Below are 26,256 nucleotides of genomic sequence, written 5' to 3' on the forward strand. Positions count from 1 at the left end.
TTATCTGTCGTCAAAGAGGGCGTAGAATGGTTTCCACCAAATCGTGTCGATGATGTTGACGCGTAACAGCGCCACGTCAAGATCTGGATTTTCATCCTGCCACCTGTATAATCACCACCACATTACCCCAAAACTGCTATTATTACAAAAGGCTATGATAGTCGTTACATCCATGCGCGAATTTGGTTACGTTGGTGTCCCTCTCACTCGCGCACGCGTGCGTCGTTTGCATATTTTTTTCGGCTTGTTAATCCCCGTCCCAGTGCTGCCAGGGTTTGTCGACTTTCTCGCAAACTATCACATTCATCCACTTGACTGGTCTCCGTAAAGTCCATCTTTTCCGTATCGAACATCTTTGGGAGTACGTGGACGATAAGATTCAAAATGCCCAAGCTGGTCTCAATCAACTTAAGGCTGCCTTGTCGGAAGGGTTGAATAATATCCCTGTTGGAAGGATAAGCACACTGAATGGGAGAATCAAGGCTGTAACAGATGCACGAGGGAGACATGTGAGATAATGAGAATTTTCAATTTTCACTTTTGGGGGGTACCGTCATATGAGGTTCAATAACTCATGAATTATTGGAGAAAATCAAATGAGATTTTGGTTACATGTTTATTAAAGATGAAATTTAATGTTAGATAAGAAAACTGAAAAATACGTCTGAAACATATATAACCTTACTTCACCTAAAAAGTTTACCATGCGCTTCTTTTTCCTTTCAGTATATTTCGCTTTCTTCCAGTATAAATTATAATCGTTCGTACAAGTTTAAAGTGTGGGCTTATAACAATTCAGATTTCAAAAACTAAACTCTCGAAAATTGTTATTGGATTAAATGCACCAACGAAGCTGAATCTATAGACCTTGCAGCTGAAATTTTTACATTGAAATTCCTTTCCTGTGTTCATGAATGTTCACATGAACAAACTATTACCGTTCCTTCTTCGTGACAAGCCATGGTTTGATTCAGTGCTACGTGAAGCAAAAAGAATTAGAAATCGTCTTAGTAATAAAGCACTAAAAACTAAAAAAAGATTCCGATTGGTCCACATATAGAAAGGACCGAAATTTAGTTAACAATATGAAAAAGCATGCAATATCAAATTATTATGACAATATAGAAACCTACTTGGAAGATTCAAGTAATATAACAATAAGTTGTATTGGAAGTTGATGAAAGACTCATTTAATATGAAATTATCTTACGAAATACCACCAGTACAAATATTTACTGACCGAGGTTTAAGACAAGTGGCTTATTCAGACTTTAATAAGATTGAAGCATTAAATTCATATTTTTCATATATTTCCTCTATTGATGATTCTAATGAAACACTGCCAAACATGTATGTGGTGCATTATGCAATATTATCATTGATGAACACGAAGTATTAGATAATATATCAATACTTTCCGTAAACAAAGCTATTAATCCTGATTGTACTAGTCATAAATTGTTAAAATTTACTCTTTTTTACTGTTGTTAATCCACGTACTATGTTATTTAGTAAGTCTTTGTCAGAAAAGGTTTTTCTGTCTTTTTGGAAATTAGCTGATGAATTTTATTCCTCTTTTTTAAAAAGGATGGCCCATCTGTGGTTTACAATGTAAAAAATATTCTAATGCAAGAATTAATCTTTTCAATCGCTTGTTCATGTTTGAATTGGACACTATTGATATAAGTCTATTATTATGTGGTGATGTTGATTTGCCTTTACAGATAAATAACAGTATATTTGCTGCTGTTCGTAAATTTATTGAAGAAACATGTAGATTCTCTTACTTGATATGTTATTTAAGGTTAGTCGACACGTTCCTCAAAAATATATAATTTTCCCCAAGAATATGTCATTGAAGTATTGCTACTTAAACAAGTTTCCTCACAAAAAAATTGAGGTACCTTACCAGGCATTTCTGCAAGATACCAGCAGTTGGTGTTTCTTATTGCCTGATGCCACGTGCGTCAGGCAGTATTAGGATTAATTAGTTTTCCATGGTCCGAAACTAAGCAATCATTCTTAATGAACTAGATTTTGTGCAAGCTGATTTGCATCGGAATTTGTTACCTGCATTTAAACAAATACAGATTGCAAAAGAAAGAATCATATTACTGATGCAAAATAATGATGTGTTTAATTCCTCCAGTTTTTTTTTAATGCACATGTTTATTCTTTGCGATTATCTGTACGGACATGTCCGTGTAACATTTTGTCTGCATTTCTAAACTACTGGATCAGTCCATTTGTTTCTACGAAAAGGGTGAGCAATCATTTCGCGCCAAATGTCAGAAGTAAATTATCTTGGCGCTTTTTTTTCTGGAATTGTTCTATTAAATGGGTTTGATAACCTCTATGGAAATAAATAAAGTTTGTTCTTTTAACCTGATTCTTAAGCTTCAGATATTTTTATTAACTGCAAATTTTATCTCATTTTTTAAAAGAACACATTGTATATGGGCAGGCAACACTAAAGCAGTGGATGTTACTATTTTGTTTCCCAGTGATCCATTAAATGGACTAGTCCAATCATAAACAAACTCCCTCCACCTAGTAAAGTCATCTCTTCTTGATTCAGTCTGTTTTCCATCATTTCTTTCATTATTACATTTATTAATAATGTACGTTACAAGGTTAGGTTTGTACTCGTAGAGGAATGGGCTTCACTCCCGTAAGGTTCTTAGTAAAGAATCGGCAAAATGAAGAAGACATCATGATCAGTACTGGTTTTCATTTCATAAAAAAAGCACGTTATTATAGAAGAAACGAGAAAGGTCCTAAAATTGATGGAAAAGAAAAAATTTTAAAACTGTACATAAAGATGTCTTTTAAACTCATTTATAATAGATGTATGTAGACCATCATTGCGTGAGTTGTGTCCGGGGGGGGGGGGGGGGGAGGGGGTATTAGTATCATGTTTTGCTCTAGCTATAAAGTGTACAGGCCATTTACTTTGAGTCCTAGAGCAGCATTGAAATATTTTCGTCTCAAATACTTCAAGACAACTTTCCCTGTTAAAACTGTTCATAATTTTCTTCGTCGTCGAGAACGACGGAAAACAGACTATTTTTCCCAGAATTCCAGTCTACGCTAGCTCACTTGCAGTTTCATCCGAACATAACTAGTCAGCCCGTTGGCTAACTAATAAATGACCAAATAGTGGCATGTCTTCGATATTCGTTAATGTGTAGTATTTGGTTATGACATTTGAGAAAGTCAATTGTACATATACATCTTGTGTAATAAAGTATCTATGTCGCTCCTTGATTACGGAAACGTTTAGCACCTCTCTTGCTTATACGTTCCATAGATATTGATTGATTAGTCAGGCAAGCTTTTTGAAAAGCTATTACTTGTATAATCCTATAAGAAATAGCTTGAGTTTGCCAAAATCACAATTTTTGATCTACTTATTTTTAAAAACCTTTTCAAAATAGTTTAGAATTCACAAGAGAATGGCAATTGTCAATAGATTTTGAAACAGTACAAAGAGAAACAAATTAGATATTTGAGGAACGTGTCGTCAGACCTTAATCGCTTTTCACTTGATATATCAATTTTATTATTTTTCCTAATTTGCACGACATACCAGTACTGTATTGTAAAACATGTATTAGTACATTAGAGGAACTATATAGTTATAAGAACTTGTTTCCAATCCTTTTGATGTTCAATAAAATATGTTCAAAACAATGTTTTGTGAACAGTTAACGCTAGGGGATGTTGAAAGCTGAACGCAAAACTGTGAACATTGAGCGCATGATGCTCTCATGGTAAGCAGACGTTGAACACACGGTGAACGAAAGGTGGGCTAACGGAAAAACGGGAAAGCAGAACGTTTCCTAATATATCAATTATATGTGTTTAGATGACAGTGTGTGTCAGACGTGCTCAGTTGATCGTGTGTATCAGCGGTGATAAGTTGACTGTGTGTGTGCTAAATGTGTTTAGTTGACTGTGTGTATTATACGTGTTTAGATGACAGTGTGTGTCAGACGTGCTCAGTTAATCGTGTGTATCAATAGTGATTAGTTGACTGTGTGTGTGCTAAATGTGCTACGTTGAGTGTGTGTATTATACGTGTTTAGATGACAGTGTGTGTCAGACGTGTTCAGTTGGCTATGTGCTTCATAAGTGTTCAGGTGATAGTTTGTAAATGAAAGTGTTCAATTGGTTGTGTATCAATTAAGTGTATACTTGGTTATGTGAAAAATCAAGGAATAAAATTACCTTTTATATACATATTAGGTCTGATACTAGTATTATGTTTAGTGGTGTTGTTTGCAGTGTAAATAAAAACTTGGCCTTTAAAAAAAGTGAAGTTCAAAATAGGTAGGAAAAACTTATCAAAATTGTATTTTTAATTTATCAGACTTATGCTTGAATATGCTTGAGTAGTTTGGGATGGCTGCTCTAAACAATATTCTGAAAAGCTTGAAAAAGTACAACTTACCGCCGCTAGAATTGTAACAGGACTTCCTATTTTTGTGTCTAGAGAAGCACTTTATTCTGAAACTGGTTGGGAAGCTTAAAAGATCAGGCGATATATTGCAAAAATGACTACTATATTCAAAATTCACAGGGGAGAGTGCCTGAATATTTGCACAAAAGTGTTTCCAAAAAGCGTGATCATGTATCCATATACAATACCCGTGACAAACAAGATTATATAGTTCCGAGATGTAGATTAGAATTATTTAGAAATTCCGTCGTACCTGATTCTGCAAATCAATGGGATTTATTAAAAACAGAGGTCAGAAAAGCCATCTCAATAAATACATTTTGAAGAAAAAAAACTTGATAACAAAAAATTAAAAAACCACCATCGTACTTTTCTTTCGGTAAGCGAGATACCAATATCATTCATACTAAGCTACAATATTACTGTAGAGTGTTTACTAAAGTATGATCCATATAAACGAAATTATTAATAGTCCATTATGTTCATGTCGAAAACATGAAGATGTGTAACATTTCTTTTTTGCATGCAGATGAATAATAGTATTTTTGCTGCTGATCATAAATTTATTGACGAAACATGTAGATTATCTAGTTGATATGTTATTCAATTGCTTTTTCACTTGTATCAATTGTATTATTTTTCTTTAATTTGCATGACATAATGTAATACATAAGGAGAGAAAATAGTAAGTTATAAGAACTTGCTTCCAATCCGTTTGATGTACTCAATAAAATATGTTCAAAACAATGCTTTGTAAATCGGTTAACGCGAGCGATTGGTGAACGCTGAACGCAAAACTGTGAACATTGAGCGCATGATGAGCTCATGGTGAGAGGACGTTGAACGCACGGTGAATGAAAGGTGGACAAACGGAAAAATGAGAAAGTAGAACCTTTCCTAATATATCTATATATTTACAATATTTCAAAATATGTTTATTTACAATTCTTGGCTGTGCTAAAATTCAGAATAAGATGAATTAATGGACTTTTCCAAAGTAAATTCTCAAAAAAGATTCATTTCTATTGATATTATTGTGCTTCAATTGCAAGATTAAACGTTTTCCGCTGTAAGTGTTCTCACCATGAGAAACCAAAACACGAGTGGACACTTGTTTGTACGATTCGGTTCATCGGTGATCATGCATGAATTCCGGGATGCGTTAAGGAGGCTGGGGGGGTCAACAAATTAACCACCAGATTTAACTTAATTTTTTAGATATGATATCTTAAGCTGTCAACTATCATTTGGCAAAGAAAAATTTCAAAAATTTTAGTTTTAAAATTTGATCATTTTCTATATCTTCATATGGAGCTCTTCTTCTAAAGGAGATCAATATAGTCTAAAAATGGCCACAACCTCCAGCCTCTTTAAATCTTGTTCATAAAGAATATTTACATGTATACCTGACTATGTTAACGAGTCAGATCGACTTAATATTTCTATCTTGTTAAATTGTTTTTATCATTTAAAAAAAAAATCTTGTCCATAAAGAACATTTACATGTATACCTGACTATGTTAACGAGGCAGGTCGACTTAATATTTCTATCTTGCTAGGTTGTTTTTTCTGGAGATGGTATTGTTCATTGTATGTTTAAGATGCTTTTAATTAGTTGACTGTGTGTATCAGATGTGGTTATTTGATTGTGTGTTTGACAGTGTGTTGGAGGTGCACAGTTAACCACGTAAAAGTATTTAAGAAGTGAATACTTGGCTGTGTGTGTTGAACGTGCTTAGTTAACGGTGTGCATTACATGTGTTTAGATGACAGTGTGTGTCAGACGTGCTCAGTTGATCGTGTGTATCAGTGGTGATAAGTTGACTGTGTGTGTGCTAAATGTGTTTAGTTGACTGTGTGTATTATACGTGTTTAGATGACAGTGTGTGTCAGACGTGCTCAGTTGACTGTGTGCCTTAGAAGTGTTCAGTTGATAGTGTGTAAATGAAAGTGTTCAATTGGTTGTGTATCAGTTTAGTGTTCACTTGGTAAGTGAAAAATCAAGGAATGAAATAAACCTTTTTTGATACATATCAGGTCTGATATAATGTTTAGTTGTTATTTTTAGTTAAAAAATTAACATTTCTGCCTTCTAACTCTATTTTATAAAAAGTGTCCATTTGCATGTGGGAAGTTAAGGTGTTCAGTCGGCACGTCATACACGTATGTGTGTGTGTGTGTGTGTGTGTGTGAGGGTGTGTGTGTGGGGGGGGGGGTCTCTCCCCACCCCCTCTCTCTCTATCGATCTATCGATATCTATCGATCGATATGTGAACGTAACATCTCCCCACCCCGGAAACAATATTTCAAATACTTAGCCTAGAATGTAATTTTTTAAAGGATAAATGGGATTTAATTTTTTTTAAGATAATAATCTATTCCGTTATGAAGATATTCATATAATGGATGGCTACGACGCGGATTCTGACTTGCTATTAATTATGAATATTTTTTTTTTGTTACTTATCTTCTTCGTCCCCTATGGGATATATTACTTCAACAAGCTGTCGCCATCTATGAAAAATTAGTTTGAGATTAATGAAACATTGAAATGAAGTGGTAAAAGTGCAATATCATTTCTTTTCATCGTTAGTTGTCTAATTTAGAACAAAATTCACCAACCCCAAAACATGGCCCTTTAAATATGTAAAAATCAAAGTAAATATTTCCAAGGAATATTGAAATAAAAAATGAACATCAGAATCCCGGGTTTAAGAAAACAAGTTAGGTTTCAAAAAACATACTTAGGTTCAGAGCTGTATACATGTAGGTGTTAGAACCGGTCATGGTCTCATTGATATTTTGGCCAAAAGCAAATAATTTTAAAGAATTTTCTCATAGTGCAAACGTCTTGCCCCCCAAAATTCAGGTTGATCTGAAATCTATACATTTCCAATCACTTGAAATGCATTTTGGGGCGAGGCGTGTGCTCTATTTTAATTTTTAAAAAAATATAATGTTCCGGATTGCGATCATGTACGTAATACATGAATTAAATAAATTATTGAATTTTAAATTATATTAACAATAGCCGTAATTCATAATAATCATAGGGCATATAAGTGGGCCGAGTCCACTGACACATTCCACATTGGCGACAATGTTAACGGTTTTCTCACACAGCTCCTCCCCTAATTTTCGTTGAAGGATGGGACACCCCTGAAATGAAAGCTCGTCAAATTTTTTCTCACTGGTTAAAATCTCGAGGTGGCATGTCCAGCAAAATGCACATGTTCACAAAAACATCTGAAAATGAAAGTAAAAGTAGGGTAATTCCCAAAGTCTGGGTATGCACATATTATACAATTCAATTCCTTTCCTTTCAAAGTTAACACAAAAATATAAATGGTTCTGAACGTGGAATTTTCTCTTCTTTCATATACATCAAGCATCTTTAGTTCAGATGACCTACTTATTTTATATTCTGCTTGAAAGTTAAGTAACTCTTTCGTTTTAGTGTACTACTTTCTTCCCCTATCGATTCTAAAAATAATTAGAAGTATGTACCCAAGTATTGTCACTGTTCACTGCAGCTTCAAACGCAGATCCAGAAAAACTCTTATGGATATTCCTGCAACATTATTACAAGAAGGTAGATACATGCGATTAAAGCATACGTGTATGTGGCATGTCTCTGCTAGGTGTAAGGAAAACTGAAGACCACACATTCAGAAGGTCTTTCCACTTTCACAGTTACATATTATTAGTTTTGTAATTTATTGAAACTTCTTCAATCCATTGTCTTTCATTACAAATGGCCTCTCTCGGGGCAGTTGTGTTTATCAAACACATTTCGTTTGTTTGTGAAAATAATGCAGAAGTAAGGCAATCTCTAATGCATTATTAATCTAGAATAATCCAATACGTAATTTGTACATTATAGATGTAAATTTGATGCAATGGGAGTATGGTTCCATCACTAATGTAGAAATGCTTTTCAAGATTATTCAAAGTTTTCTTTAAAATTATGGTAGTTTTTCAAATAAAGATCGATTTATATTTTGTATACCTGTTTAGAACTTATTTTCCTTTTTTAATACTTCTTTGCATATATACATGTAGTAGACCATAGGCATGTATATAAAATTATATTTTGGATATTTTAACAAATGTTGTACAGTGTATTAAATGAAATTATAAAGGGATACCTTAATGAAATGAAGATAGATATCAACTTTTTACTCAGACACATTGTCTGAAAGATAACTTGAGAACTTTTCACTTATATCCTAGATGACTTTTTTCTATAAAGAAATATCCTCACTGTTATTTCAATAAATGTAAAAAGAAATAGAGGTGTCAAGTTTATCTAATGTGATGTGATCTTATTGATCTTTATTTGAAAAAAATGTGATGAAATTTGCACAGCAACCACTTTGGAACAATATCTTATTTCAATTCAAAGGTCAAACGAAATGTTTTAAAAATTGGATTGTAATTAATATTTTGTATACAATTGATCTTTTCGACGAAAGTGGTAAATTTAAAACGTTACAAGAACTTCCCCACACAATGATAAATAAACCGAATTTACTACGTGAGTATAAGATTTTGAAAAAAAGTTGTAATGAAATTGAGTATAATGTTTGATATGAAGTGTTGTGTTTTTACCTAGACAAATACTGTAAGACGTTTATTTTTAACAGTGGTGATCATTATGATCCAGGTTAAAAAAAATAATTTTTTAATATGAAAATATGTTGTCCAAAAAGTTAAAATATCCATGTTATCAGTCAATATTGGGTCGAAACTTTTGTGTGAATAAAGAATACTGGCGTAATATTTATAGGAATAAAATCAAACACATGTATGACAAGCATCTTATTAAATTCAGTTATAAATTACTGAAAAATATTCTATGTTGTAATTCTTATTTACAAAAATGTAAACTACGACGAGTAAATGCAAAATGTGAGTATTGTGGAAATGAAAATGAATATACAAAACATCTTATTTTTGATTGTGATAAACAAATGTAAAAGGTGTATGGCACAAGTTGAATACTGTAAAGAACTACATGTATGTTGTACAGAGGAAACATGTTGTTATAGCATAGAATTCTACTTAGAAACAAATTCAAAAATTCATTTTTATAATACTTTTATTTCATATTTAGCTTAATAATTTTATAAAATATATAAATTTAAAATGATATGTAAAATTGAAAATACTATACAAGAAAAGTCCATTGTTACAACGCAAAATGGAAAAATAACGCAAAAGGTAATAAACTGGATTATTAAATTTTGCGTGAATACATTTTGCGTCGCGATCAACGCAGAATGTAATATCGCAAATGTAATAACACGATTTTTGGATTATTATATTTGTGTTATTACATTTTGCTTTGGGATTAACGCAAAATGTGATAATGCTCTTTCCGCTTGTTACATTTTGCGTTATTTATCTTTTGCGGTGAGGACAACGCAAAATGTAACAAAAATGTAATAAAACAAAATGTTTTATTCATTTTGCGTTGATCTCAACGCAAAATGTAATAACACAAAATGCAATAATCCCGGTTTATCACATTTTGCGTTCCTTTTACATTTCATGTTGTAACAGTCCATGTTAGAACAATTTATCAAAGATTCATTTGAAAAAGATTATAGATTATATAGAAAATATAGATATAGATAATAGATTTAGATATAGAAAAGATTAAAGATTATATAGAAAAAGAATATAGATTTCATGATGAACTTCTCAAAAATATAATTACGTGCTTAAAGAAACAGTTTATTCTCTAACAATTTTGTTATAATATGCTCATGTTTTGTTTTCATTGATTGTATGTTTCTGGTTATCCTACATACCATGGATATTGTAAATGGGTATTGTTTAGAATTGTGCAATAAAAAATATTAAAAAAAAAAAAAACAAATGTTGTACATGTATCACAAATAGGTTAAGTTGCAGAACTCGTGTCTGATCCATTTGACTTTTGTTGATATCTACAGTCCCTGAAACGTTCTACTTTCCCACTTGAACGGTGAGCGAACGCTGAACGAACGGTGAACGAACGCAGAGCGAACGGTGAGTGAACGATGTGTGAACGCTGAACGCAACTTGGTGAACGATGTGTGAACGGTGAGCGAAAGCAGAACGCGAACGGAGCGCAAACGCGAGCGCAAAGTGAACGGTGAACGAACGGTGAACGCAAGATTAACGATTTATTCGGAATGCCTCTGATCTTTTCCTTGCATTGAAACTATTCTATTGTATTCTAATGCCTGGTGCTAAAAAGAATAATAAATAATAAATAAATAAACAAATCAATGAAAATTGTCCTAAGAAAGATGATACATGCACATTAAGTAAAATTATTAATTTAAGTTCCTTACAATTATTTCTGAACATATGTACGATGTTTAAATTCAACTTTTTGCTACAGTCCCTGAAACGTTCTACTTTCCCACTTGAACGGTGAGCGAACGCTGAACGAACGCAGAGCGAACGGTGAGCGAACGCAGAGCGAACGGTGAGTGAACCATGAGTGAACGCTGAACTCAACTTGGTGAACGGTATGTGAACGCTGAACGGTAAGCGAACGCAGAACGCGAACGCGAGCGCAAAGTGAACGGTGAACGCAAGATGAACGCTTTATTCGGAATGCCTCTGATCTTTTCCATGCATTGTATCTATTCTATTGTATTCTAATGTCAGGCGGAAAATAAATAAATAAATAAATAAATAAATGAATATTCAAAAATTGTCCTAAGAAAGATGAAACATGCACATTTAGTAAAACTATTAATTTAGTTTCTTACAATATTTTCTGCACATATGTATGATGTTTAAATTCAGCTGTTTAATCACACGATTTTTATCACAGTAAAACATTGTCATTGTTACCGAACGCTGTAGATTAAAAGATAAAATTATTCTAGTTGTAAAATAAATATGTTTATTCTTATTTGATATATAAAACCATTACAAATAATGATTTTCGAAGAGTACATTACTGACTTATAGAATGAATTACAACGGTTGTAACAACCATACATGTATTTTCGTGTCAAGGCAATTCCGTGTAAAATAATGAGAAAAAATTTAAAAAATATTTTTTCTAGTCTGTGGGCGTATTGCATGTATACACTCGTATTTAAGAAAAATTAATGCAATAATATATATATGCGTCTTTTCTTTTTTAATGATTAATTATTTAGCAGACTTCTACATGTATCTGTAGACAATACCCCGTGATTATACTCGGACAAGGTGATACAAAGAAGCATTCATATTATTTGTTATAGATTAAAATTTCAGAACTTGGTATTCAAGTTATACGTGTCATAGATTTGATTAAACAGACAAATGAGAGAGAGAGAGAGAGAGAGAGAGATTCCGTTTTAGCCCCCCCCCTTTCCACAAATGCATGTACATGTACATGTACCTGTGTAAACAAAAATTCTTAATTTTTATCTAAATGTATCAGGCAGTGAAAGTAACCTTTTTTTTATTTGTCAACAAATTCACTTTGTTTGGCAGTCATAATCGGTTTTTATTTTCCTGCTTAAGTTCACCCGGAGTCCACGTGCTTGTCCTGTCAATCAAAATCATTTGACACTGTGCAGGTTTGAAAGTCTCGTCACACCAAAGGCGAGGTGCTACACTGTAGTATTTCCAAGAAGTTTTAATATGTTTTATCATTTCTAGATCTGATTCCAATTTTTCCAATAAATAAATAAAATACATTGGGCATAAACACTTCGAATGAATTTGAAACAAACTCCCTGGCCAATTTAAAATCCCACCGTCGGCGCATGTATATTTTGAACTACTTATTGTTTAACGACTTTTTTAGATGCATGTTTTTGTTTTGAGACTGAAATTTTTGTGCTACAAAACGCGTTATCTTCTTTTTAAATATTAATTTAAAATATGCTGGAAATACTGACTGAGTAACCGATCTACGTGGAAAAAAAAAGGGGGGGTCTTAATCATATTGAATGGCAAACATATAAAGTTATGTGAGGAAAGGAATATTTTGCTCTCTAACAATAGAATTTATATATTAATTGTAGTATATTACATTTAAATAAATATTTTTTAACCACACTATCAATTTAATTCGCTCCATGCAAAGATATTTAATTAACTGGATATCCGCAGTACTATTTATAATTCTCAGAACTAGTTCTAATAACGTACTTCTATAATAATTGGGAAAAAAGTGTTAGTAATAAATACTTTCGTAATTTTGCTGCAGTTGGTAAATTAATTGACATGGATTATTATCTCTCCATTAACGACTTTCGTCTTTAACATAACAACAAAATGTTGCAGTGTTTGAAGTACCCGTATATTGCCCGTATTTAAATTTAATTTTTCAGCATCGCTCTACATAAGTACATACTTATAACAACATTTATTTTCCAGAGTAATTTTATCAATAATCTAACATCTAGTATAGGATAATAATAAAACATATAGTAGATAATTTATTCCCATAAAACAATGATCCTTTATTAAAACACGATATGTTAATTATTGAATTTCAAATCCAGTAAATCCTTACTTACAAAAAAGATGAGTCCTTTCACTTCGGAGTTCCGAATGACAGTGAAGACTGAACGATAAGTGAACGCTGAACGCAAGGTGATCGCAAAGTGAACGAACGGAGAGCGAACGGTGAACGCTTTGTGAACGGTGAACGCGAGCGCACGGTGAACGCAGAACGCAAAACTGTGAACGAAGAGCGAACGGTGAACGCACGGTGAACGAACGGTGAACGCACGCTGAACGAACGGTGAGCGAACGGAAAAATGGGAAAGTAGAACGTTTCAGGGACTGTATCTATCTATCTATCTATCTAATATATATATATATATATATATATATATATATATATATATATATATATATATATATATATATATATATATATATATATATATATATATATATATATATATATATATATATATATATATATAATAATAATAATAATAATAAACATATCTGTTTTATCTAATTATAGCTGAAAGACAGAAAGGGCGTTTTGCTGGATTCTCTCTGTATATCTCAAACACAACCAAAATAAAGGATGGATTTCTCTGTTATAAGAATGACTCAGAACTTCCGCCCTTGGATTTTACTATATTCTGCTTTAAATACGGACAATACATTACGTATTACAATGAAAGACTTCCAAAAACAGATTATCCAAAGGGATACGAGCTTCTTTCAACAACTGAATTGTGCGAAGTAACAGTGAAAGGTCTACTATTTCCCGAAATACATTTTTTCAACATTTACTGTAGAATGCTTCCATTACTTTCTAATTTATTCCTCACATCTACACATAGGTTGCAAAAGGAAAGGAGTGTATGGCAGCGACTGTACTCTACCCTGTCCTGCTCACTGTCAAGAAGAAAGATGTAGTATTGTAAATGGGTCTTGTCTTGGATGTACTTCTGGATGGAAAGGAATATTTTGCAATGAATGTAAGTGATTATATACAGCATTTATTCATCGAGTCATGAATCTTTAGAACAACTGAAAGAGTATTACATTTTCTGAAAGCCGAAATTACATATATGCGACTCGATAAATATTTGTAAGAAAATTACACAATTTCTTGGGAACATTATCCAAAAATTACATTGTAGTTAGCAGGCTCTGAATATCGACGTATCATTAAAAATGAGGATGCCTGCGCGTAGTTTACAATCTAATTTTATTAAATGCCTAGCTTATGAAAATCTGCACGTGGTGATAATTTTGACGAGTTGTCAGATATGGCAAATACTTATTGTCAACAGTTTTATATGAAAAGATAATTTTTTTTTATATATACCATAATATATTTAGCAAAGGTTATCGAAAACTTTGCTGTAGTACAGGAATGTATGTTACAAAGCAAAATGAAATAATGGCGCAGAATATAATAAAATAAAATTCTTACATTTTGTGTTATGACATTTTGCGTATGTATATAATAATGTAAAATGTAGTAACACGCTTTTTGAATTATTAAATTTTGCGTTATTATATTCTGCTTCAAAGTTAACGCAGAATGTAATATCGCAGAAAGTAATGATAGCTGATTCCTACAAATAAATGCATTTATCATAGAAAGTTGGAATACAGTATATTGCAATTAATTTGATTTTTGTTATACAATTTTGAATTCCTTATCCAAAAACTTTTTAATTTTTCTGTCGGTATATGTTTTATATTGATCCTGTGTTTATTACAAAAAAATGTCATAATCCTTGTTAGTTCCCATAACAAAATGATGACCATATTATAAAAATTTTGGAAAGTTTCTTGTTTTGAATCATTGTTTTTATACCTTGTTTTATTTTATAATTTTTTTTAACCCGAATGGGATTTGATTTTATCTAAAGCATAATATGCTAAAGCGTTTCTGTCATATTTTATTGAATTCAACTTAGTGCGCCTTGACAAATTTTTTCTCCCTGAATTTGGATGAATCAGTTTTTACCTCTAGCAACACAAGTAAATATTTCAAATTGTGTAAACTTTGCCACAGGACTGTAAGAACACAAATTGTGAATTGACATTTATTTATACAGGGAAATGACAACAAGATGTTTGCTTTAACTTTTATTTGGCGAATATTGGTCGTGGCATAGTATTTTGTGGGATGCCAATGCACACAACTTTTGGGCAAACTCACACAAATTCAACAAAATTCATCAACACAAACAACATATGTTAAAAAATGACCATCCAGGGTAAACCGCGGGTGGTTACTTATTTAAGGTTACTTATTTAAGTGTAAGTAGTTATATACACAATTTAAGCACAAAACAAAGTAGATCAACATATAAGCAAATATTTTACATACAAAAAGGTTCAACACTTCAACCCCCTTCACAGTTCAATGGTGACAACTTCACAACAATACAAAGTTTATGTTGGACTCAGTTGCTTTGGTGTGCACAAACACCACATGACCGCGAACAATCTAAGGGGAGTTCGCAGTCATCCCACACATTGGGGAGCACCCAAGCAACTGACAAAAAGGCCCCTACGGACAAATGTTCTTTAAGAATTGTTTAAGGATACACATTCCCTTGTTTTGCCTGGAAGAATTCTACCCCCCCCCCCCCTGGATATTATTAAGAAAGAGCTTATTTCCTAGCTCGTTGAGATGTATGCCATATGACAACAAAAACTGCGACATGTTTTTCAACAAATCAGTGTACTTTGTGTAACAATCCCCCAACTTTAAAACTGATGAAGCAGCTACCCTATTGGCCTTGAGACGGGATCGCTCCATCGCTTTGTTGTCCCCAGAGTATCTCCATTTATTTCATGGAAGCATCTGTGACCAGACAAGTGTGGATTGCGGAAAGCGAGCCTTAATAACCTTCAGATGGGATTTGATTTTCTCAATGAGAGTATACAGATCAATTGCCCCAATATCGCTCACCCCACAGTGAATAACCAAAAAATCTGGGGATTCTTCATATTCTGTCAGAAAAAAGAGCTTTCTTTTGAGCTCCAAAAACTTCAAACCTGAATATCCTTGCCACCAGATATTCATATTCAATCTATCCAATCTAAGATTTGTTTCCTCCGGTCTGCATACTGATGCCACCATAGCATTCTTAATAATAGATGAGCGCACACACCACACTGTAACTCCAGGGACCTCTACAAATTTATGTAAGAACTTGGATTGACCTTGCTATATTTACAAAATTACAACTTATTTGCCCCCAACATCTGCCCAATAGGACATCTTATGTATGATTTATATGTCCTAGACGTCCAACGCCCTGCTTCCATTGTGACATCTTGTGAGCAACCAGCTTCAAATGCTGCAGTGGCTGCCCCAGTACTAAATGAATGGGCCCTGTAATGTCCCTGGACCCCAAGAAAATGAAGTGATTTTTTCAAAACTGATTGGAACTGATACCTAGTTAGGGGATTTTTTTTCATAGTGGATAAATAATGGCCCTTTAATTTTTGGTCTAACTGCAAGATAATCTAACAAACTTGCTACTGGACACAGAATTCCCTCACTTTTATCAATGGCTAGAGAAGCCCTCTTCCTATCCTGATCGCATTTTGACATTTTTATGTGTACAAACACCTTGGAGTAATCTGCTCGAAATTGAACGTCAGTCACTTATAAAATTGCATGAACACTATTACCAGTAGACAATGAGAATTCCCCTACCCTGAGAAAACCAAAAAAAGCTAATAAATAGGCAGCTCTGAACCATTTTGTTTCATAACTATCAGGACAATTGCCCGGTAAAATCTCAGCAACTTTTGTAAGCAACTGCAAGGACATAGGTAGCCTTGCATCTGTGGACCTACCTGTTCTTCTCATACCCTCAAAAACCTTGACAACAAGAAAGTTCTTTGTTTCATCAACCCAATTATGAATTTTGGATTGAAAACTAATAGATGATAAGTAAGATCTAGCCGCAGCGTAAGAACACGCAGTACAGTTAAGGTGCCAAATGGAAATATCGGCGAATTTTTTAGATAGAAAATATATTCTTTAAAAGGATGGGAGATTCTTTTTAGGACTTTACTATTATTGAACACATGCAATGTGGTTGAAAACTACATGTTGAGGACGATTAGATTTCTTATTTAGACTTGTCACGTGGTGTGGCAGTCACGTGATTTTAACAAATATATCTGCAGTATTGAGGTCATCTATAAATTCCAATATTGCAAGGGCATAACCAAGTTAAAAATCTAAGTTTAATTTATAATTATTTTCAACACCCTTAGTAGTTTGTGAAAAGTGCTGCAAACCTATATTGATTCTACCATCTAATTGCTAAAGTTACATTTGTTAGACCGTATGTTGAATATTTTGCTGGTCAAGTAAATCAAATATAGACATAATTAATTCATTTGCAAGATTTCAGCAGGTTAGCAGCACTTTTCAAATATCTTTATACTTCTTGAGTTTATGTGTAAAAGCTTGTCATAATTCATCGAGGGTATGCCCTTGCAATATATTGATTTATTAGGACCCTTCTATTACCCTTCAATGAACAAGTGCATTGTGACCAGTGAATTGATAATATATTGCTGTGTGGGATTTAACCAACGACAAAAATACATGCAATAATAAGTATTGGTGTAGTTTAAAGCTATCCAACAGTTTAAAATAGCAAATCATTTCATTTTGTGGTAATACGAAGAACTTATATTTTTGTGTGATGTCATAGTAAGCATTTCCCGTATAAATTAGGCCCCTCCTTATTATAGCCTTAATTGTGCTGCGCACTTCTTAAGTGACAGATAAGCAACAAATTGAACAACATCCCTAAGAGGTGGGGGCCATGAAATTTCGTACCCAAATTCTTTCCGGAAATTATAAAATGAATTTTGCTCTGTTTCATATGCTGTCTTAGTGTTGTAAGAGATTAAAGCATCTAGCAATTTATTCATATGAATTTGTAAATCATGTTGACTAATTTTACTGGAAGAGGGTCTGGTCTGGTGTTTGCCTCTGGTGCAAGTGTCTTGAAGCGGTACCTCTAGAATAACTCCCACAACCTAAATGACCCGAGTCTGCACTATCTGTAAATAACTGTAAAATGCTAGAATCTTCCCATACAGTATCAGGAAAATATGCTACCCCATTGAAATGGTTCCAAAACACCAGCTACATTTTTAGGTCACTTAATTCCAACTGATAATCTTATATGATGATGTGGCTTGAAGACTCCACTAAATGCATCATACATTCTTCGAATAAAAGCTCTACTAGATCTGATTGCCTTTGAGAAAAAAAATGAGCCTTCCAACCAATGACTGCATTTCTTGCAGTGTAACTTTTTCCCTATCTAAGAAAAAAAATTCAATCAGACTCTTCCGAATAACTAACTTTGCTTCTGGGATCTTAATTATCATCTCCAGTGTATTTATTTCAAAACCTAGAAATATTAACTTAGTCGTTGGACCTGAAGTTTTCTCGTGAGTTAGTGGTACTCCTAACTCCCCAACCAAGTTACTAAAAGTAGACATTAGAATTTCACATTCTTCACTACCAGACCTACCTGCAAAAAGAAAATCTAAATAATGATCTAATGTATTCAGCCCAGACTTGAACTGAGTAAGCCAGTGTAGAAAAATTGCAAATGTTTCCCAAATTTTGCAACTAATGGAACAACCCATAGGAAGGCATTTATCTATGTAATACAATCCATCTACAGAGAAACCTAATAAGTAAAGATCCCCTGGATTGATAGGAACTAAACGAAAAGCACTTTTAATATCCATCTTACCTATCAGGGCTCTCCCCTCCCAAATTTGCAATCATATCAACTACACCATCAAAAGATGCATACTGTACTGTACATAAATCTGGGTCTATAAAGTCATTGATTCCATGGGAACTAGGATAGGATAAATGGGTAATCATTCGCCACCCTCAATCAGATTTAGGGACAATGCCAACTGGCGAAATGTGGAGGTTAGAAATTGGAAGTTGATCAAAAAGACCCATGATTCGGCGAAGCTTTATTTCCTTATTTATCGTATCCATCAACTCATCATGGTGTTCAATTGCAGACAATTGCAACACATGACACCTTGGGCCTGTATGATATATTTTAAAACCCTTTGAAAAACCATTTTTTATATAATTAGCAACATATTTGTCTGGGTATGATTGCAAATATTGATTAAGTTTTACAATATTAATAGGGGAATTCCCTAGGGCCCAGATACCTTTGTGGTCTTGGGGTTTGGGTTGGGTGTGACATAGGGGGTCTAACCTGGGGTTGCCCCTGCAGTGGTCCCCTAGGGTGACTTGTGGACTTGCCAACATGATTAGAAAGGGGGCACAGATATTGTGGATTAACCCCAGAACATCTTATACACTTGTACATGTACTGGAAAGAAGGTCTGTCACAATGACGCTTGAAATTGAAATTAAAACACTTGTTGTAGGCTGGGCTGTTTGGTTTAATTGTTAGTTTAGATTGTGGGGATGATGACATAAACATCAACCATAACTCATAGTCTACTTTAGACCAATCTATGGTGGGATCGACACTGCGGCGAAGTCGAAACTGCTCGTCATATTTCTTCCATCCGAAATTTCCCTTCCCACATCTTGATGCCCTTAGTCTTACGTCATGTTAATATTTCAGCAGACCCTGATATGATTCTGGGTGGGCTGAAGCATAAATGCTAGCATATACTAAGAATACATCTGTCCATCTTCTGATATTTTGAATCTTACTGCTAGGTTTAACAACCGTTCTTGAGACCAACCCCCCTTTTTCATTAATTTTTTTTTTTTTTCTCTGAAGATTCTGTTAGGGAAGTGTTATCAAGCAATAAGCTGATCTCTATGTATGTTGAGCTAATGATTCTAGACTTCAACGAGTAATAAGCATTGCTAGCCAATAGTGAATGAATGCTATCTATACATTGATTCTCATAAACAATGCTTGTACCTGACTGAGATTCAATAGCCAAAGCAGGGACAGGTGCTGGTGGAGAGTTTGACTTTCTGGCCACAACTACATTGTCTTGGGTGACGATGTTTCCTGAAAGACATGGTTCCTGTACTGCAGGACTATCGTCAGTGAGTGCCGCTGGTCGCTCTTGCCTTGACCGTTTTGACCTTGATACTTTCCCCACGTGGTCTCTGTCATTTTTCTTATTCTTATTTTTGGTGGCATATCCGCTCGTTAGAGTAAATAATAAACATAAAATTACTAAATTCCAATTAACTAAATACAAACTTTTTTTTCACGCGTAAAATACGAAACACAAATATGGCTTGCGCGTCACTTAAAAATCGACCTTTAAATCCAACACAATCCAGAGAAAATACATACGTTGGATTAAAATTATGTTAAGAACATACTACTTTATTATCCATTAATAATATTTTAAATATATTTAAGACCGATGCAAAAAATTCTTACAAATTTTATGAAAAAACTTGTCATAGAAATATCTAACCTACTCTGTGTGCAGAAGGATAAAATGTACGCTCAACTAGGACCTTAGGTCACCAGCTCAGTTCACAAATATCAAACCTGCTTACTCCGCTACAAAATGTAGTGCATTGCAACCGTAAAGTGAAAATATAATAAATCGCACTACTGTGAAGCCTTTACAGTGTAAAACAACAAACAGAAAATCTATTTTTGTCAAAGGAATAATCATCTGATATTAGGAAAGATACACGGGGTAGCAACGTTGAATGCAATTTTATAAAATATAAGATAACAGTTATACAGCAATGGATTACGTTGGGGTACCTGTGGTCTCTCTTATGATTTTATTATTCCATGTAAGGCAACAGTACATTTATCTATTTAACACAGTACCTAACCTCTGATTACCTTATTAATATATCAGAGTAGGCGACCTCCTGTCTCTGCAGATCTAACAGGCAGGGGAGGAGCTAGGTGTATTGTAGGTCTTGCCCCCACCCCGCTCGGACTCTCTACTGATCCTTTAAGATAATGGAATAATTATTTGGTAATAAATTGTATTAGATGTCCTTTGGTCTACCTTATGAGGTCATACCTCAAAAGGCGATCTTATCAGTTTAACACTTTAGACCTCTGGTTATTATTAATCTTACAGAGTAGATGTACGCCCTGTCTTGCGAGGATAGGGGCTGGAGTTCATCTCCCCCTTTCCCTGGATTTTACACTTATCAAATTCATAAACGAATCAAAACTATATTTTCCAAAATTATAAACATAAAAAACATGAACTCTTTGTCAATTGCTTCTGGGATACATATACCTTATATGAAGAAAATAGGCTAATTATATCATCCCCCATCCAATTACATGATTGTAGAGAATTAATTTTGAGAAATTGTGAACTTTTTTGCTTGTTTGGAGTGGATTTGAAAAATAATTCTTCACAATTTTTTGATTTATTGTCTCCTTACAACTTTCAGTGACCTCGTTTTCCTAATAATGAACAATATAAGATTACCTCTGGTCTACTGATTTTTATATACAATTTCGTGTGACCTCTGATGTATCCTTATTGATGTACAATTTAAGACAACCTCATGTTTCTACATTCTTTATGTGGGAAGCAGAGGTAGCAAAAAGTTTATATGAATACGGAGACCAGAGAACACCCTATATTATACATCATTAGGAAGACCAGAGATCACATTGTGTTGTACATCAAAAGAAAGACCAGAGGTCCTCTTATATCCTACATTTATTGGGAGACCAGAGGTCCCCTTATATCCTGTATCTAAAGGGAGACCAGAGGTCCATTTATATCCTACATCAAAAGGAAGACCAGGGGTCCCCTTATATCCTACATCTATAGGGAGACCACGGACACCTTATATTGTAAAATAGTTAGGGACACCAGAGGTCCCCTAATATGCCACATCTATAGTCAGACCAGAGTTCCCCTTATATCCTACGTCTAAAGGGAAACCAGAGGACACCTTATATTGTACATCAATAGGGAGACCAGAGGTCCCCTGATATCATACACCTATAGGGAGACCAGAGTTCTCTTTATATCGTACGTCTAAAGGGAGACCAGAGGTCCCCTTATATTGTACATCAATAGAAAGACCAGATACCTTATATCTTACATCTGTAGGGAGCCCAGAGGTCCCCTAATATCCTATATCTGTAGTGAGACCAGAGGTCCCCTTATATTCTACGTCTAAAGGGAGAATAGAGGACACCTTATATTGTAAATCAATAGGGAGACCAGAGGTTCTTTATATCCTACATCAATAGGAAGACCAGAGGTTCCCTTATATCCTACATCTATAGGGAGACCAGAGGTCACCTTATATTGTAGAATAATTAGGGAGACCAAAGGTTCCCTTATATCCCACATCTATATTGAGACCAGAATTCCCCTTATATCCTACGTCTAAAGGGAGACCAGAGGACACATTATATTGTACATCAAAAGGGAGACCAGAGATCACATATTGTATATCAAAAGGGAGACCAAAGGTCCCCTTATATCCTACATCAGTAGGGAGATCAGAGGACACCTTATATTGTTCATCAATAGGGAGATCAGAAGTCACTTTATATTTTACATTATTAGGAAGACCAGAGGTCCCTTTATATCCTTCATCAATAAGGAGACCAGAGGTCACCTAATATCCTATATCTATAGGGAGACCAGATGTCCCTTTATATTGTACGTCTAAAGGGAGACCAGAGGTCCCCTTGTATTGTACATCAATAGACAGACCAGAGGTCCCCTTATATCCTACATCAATAGGGAGACCAGAGGTCCCCTAATATCCTATATCTATAGTGAGAACAGAGGTCCCCTTATATCCTACGTCTAAAGGGAGAATAGAGGACACCTTATATTGTAGATCAATACGGAGACCAAAGTTCCCTTTATATCCTACATCAGTAGGGAGATCAGAGGACACCTTATATCCTACATCTATAGGGAGACCAGAGGACACCTTATATTGTAAAATAATTAGGGAGACCAGGGGTCCCCTTACATCCCACATCTATATTGAGACCAGAGTTCCCCTTATATCCTACGTCTAAAGGAAGACCAGAGGACACCTTATATTGTACATCAATAGAGAGACCAGAGATCACATGTTGTACATCAATAGGCAGACCAAAGGTCCCCTTATATCCTACATCAGTAGGGAGATCAGAGAACACCTTATATTGTACATCAATAGGGAGACCAGAGGTCACTTTATATTTTACATTATTAGGAAGACCAGAGGTCCCTTTATATCCTTCATCAATAAGGAGACCAGAGGTCACCTAATATCCTATATCTATAGGGAGCCCAGAGGACACCTTATATTGTACATCATTAGGAAGACCAGAGGTCCCCTTTATATCCACCATCAATAGGGAGACCAGAGGTCACACATATGATTTTAGCAAAAAAGGGTAATATTTTCTACATTTGAAGGAATTAAATGTACATTTATGTATATATATCGATTGAATTAACTCTTTTTGTTCAAAAAATAAGTTCTTCCAGATACCCGGTATATTTTAATCCGAAATCTGACGCTTAGCGGCTAAGCTAGCTGTCAATAGAGATAGATATCTAACACCTAGCTGCTAGGTTAGCCGATACGATATTGAATTCAGGCAAAAAATGTGCAATTTACTGCGCAAGTTTTTTTGTGCACTGTTAGGGAGAATTTCTCCACTTTCCAGTATTGGTCAATCAACTACCTTTCACTCCCTAAATCAAGACACATTCTTTAATCAATCTGTATATTTTATCCACCCCCAACCCGTTAAACCCGTCTCTACAAGCGGTAAACTAGCTTGATTTAAATTTTCTGCAATCTAACAGACAATTAAAATCAAGCTAGTTTATCGCTTGTAAGGACGACGTAAAATGACTTTAAAAGACTAAGATATAAAATCATAATGCTACAGTTCTGCAGCTATATTGTCTTTGAACAATATCTTGCAAATGGAATGATTAAATAATGTGTTATATCAATGCAGAGACCGGAGGTCATCTAGTATGGTATTTCAATAAGGAGACTAGAATGTGCAAAGTGGGCATTGGTGGTAACCAGATACCACCAATGTGAGGATTAGAGGTAAATTAATGATGCATATCAAAAAGGAGATCAGAGGTTATCTTATATTGTACATTAATTGGGCGACCAGAGGTCACATTATACATCAATAGGGAGACTAGAGGACACCTTATATTGTACATCATTAAGGAGACCTGAGATCAACTTATATAGTACGTCAGTAGGGAGACCAGATGTTCAACATAAGGTGACCTCTGGTATCATTATTGATGCACAATATACAATATAAGGTGATCTCTGGTCTCCCAATTGATGTACAATATACAAAACAAGGTGATCTCTGGTCTCCCTAATTATGTACAATATAAGGTGTTCACTGCTCTCCCTATTGATGTAAAATATCAGGTGACCTCTAGTCTCCCTAATTATGTACAATATAAGGTGACTTCTGGTCTCCCTAATTATATATAATATAAGGTGACCTCTGGTCTCCCTATCGATGTACAAAAAAGTGACCTCTGTTTTCCCTATTGATGCACAAAATAAGTGACCTCTGGTCTCCTTATTGATGTACAATATAGGGTGCCCTCCGGTTTCCCTATTGATATACAATATTAGGTAACCTCTTGTCTCCATCTTGAAGTTCAAAATAAGTGACCTCTGGTCTTCCTATTGATGTACAATATAAGGTGACCTCTGGTCTCCCTATTGATGTACAATATAAGGTGACCTCTGGTGTCCCTATAGATGTACGATTTAAGAGGACCACTGGTCTCCCTAATTATTTTAAAATGTAAGGTGACCTCTGGTCTCTAGTCTCCGTTTTGATATGCAATATAAGGTGACATCTGGTCTCCCTTTTGATGAACAATATAGGGTGCCCTCTGGTCTGCCTATTGATATACAATATAAGGTAACCTCTAGTCTCCCTCTTGAAGTTCAAAATAAGTGACGTCTGGTCTTCCTGTTGATGTACAATATAAGGTGACCTCTGGTCTTCCTATTGATGTACAATATAAGGTGACCTCTGGTCTTCCTATTGATGTACAATATAAGGTGACCTCTGGTCTCCCTATTGATGTATAATATAAGGTGACATCTGGTCTCCCTATTGATGTACAATATAAGGTGACCTCTGGTCTCTGGTCTCCGTTTTGATATGCAATATAATGTGTCCGCTGGTCTCTCTATTGATGTATGATACATGTATATGGTGTCCTCTGGTCTCCTCATTGATGGACAATATAAAGTGACCCCTGGTCTCTTTATATAGATGTACAATATAAGGTGACTTCTGGTCTCCCTATTGATGTACAATATAAGGTGACCTCTAGTTTCCGTTTTGATATGAAACATTAGTTTACCACTTGTCTCCACATTGGTGGTATCTTGTTTTGCACATTCTTGTCTCCTTTTTGATATACAATACCTGACGACCGCCAGTCTCCGCATTGATATGACACATTATTTTATCATTACATATGCAAGATATTGCTCAAAGCAGGCTGATAACAATAAATTTGATGTTACCAGGGATGATCCCTCCTATGCATCTGATCCCACATCTATAATTTAGGGATCTGTGTTTTATGCTCTGTTTGCAAATTCCTTTGTTAATAGGATATTTGAGATCAATCTCCATTTGATATCTCAAACTTCTTATGCCCCTGTAATCGAAGATTCAGGGGTATATAGTTTTTGCCCTCTCCGTCTGTCTGTCTGTTTGTCTGTTTATCTGTTTGTCCATAACTTTTGAGTGGGTGGGGCTATGACTTTCATATTTCACATGTGTATTTCTTGTGATAAGACCTTTGTTTTGTACCAACAAATTTGACCTCGTGACCTTGACCTTGATGTTTGCCTTGCATTTGAGAAATTTCAACCCTCGCCAGCTGACATACGGGGGCATCAGTGTTTCACAAACACATCTTGTTATTCATTGTTCACTATATGTTTGTAGTTGAAAATCAGTTAATTTGAAAACAAATTCAGAATATTAAAACTAAATTTGGACTTTTGGAATTTTATTCTCGTTCTTAAAGTCTGTGGATTTTCCTTTTTCTATAGGAACAGAGGTAACCTTTATTTGTAATGTGATATAAAATAACCTTTATTTGTGTTATGATAAAAGAACTGTTGTACTCTTTGTTTTTGTAAGATAAGAGAAATTATTGAGTGAAAGATATATCTTTTTTTTTCTTTTCATGACTAAATGTTAAAAAGCTTATTTTCATACTTTTTGCCTTTATTTTTTTTTTTTTTTTTTTTTTTTGTTTTTTTTTTTTTGTTTTTGTCTTTTAGTTAAGCACAGTTTATTATCGTA

At 34.4% G+C, this 26,256-nt stretch overlaps 1 pseudogene; it reads right to left on the bottom strand.

Moving 5' to 3' along the window:
• Positions 1-25,385, bottom strand: LOC133188214 (uncharacterized; annotated as a pseudogene).
• Between the last annotated feature and the right edge of the window lie 871 nt (positions 25,386-26,256).

The sequence above is a fragment of the Saccostrea echinata genome, unplaced genomic scaffold (genome assembly GCF_033153115.1).
Source record: "Saccostrea echinata isolate AGI-Se365-2 ecotype Australia unplaced genomic scaffold, CSIRO_AGI_Sech_v1 ptg000016l, whole genome shotgun sequence".
NCBI lineage: Eukaryota > Metazoa > Mollusca > Bivalvia > Ostreida > Ostreidae > Saccostrea > Saccostrea echinata.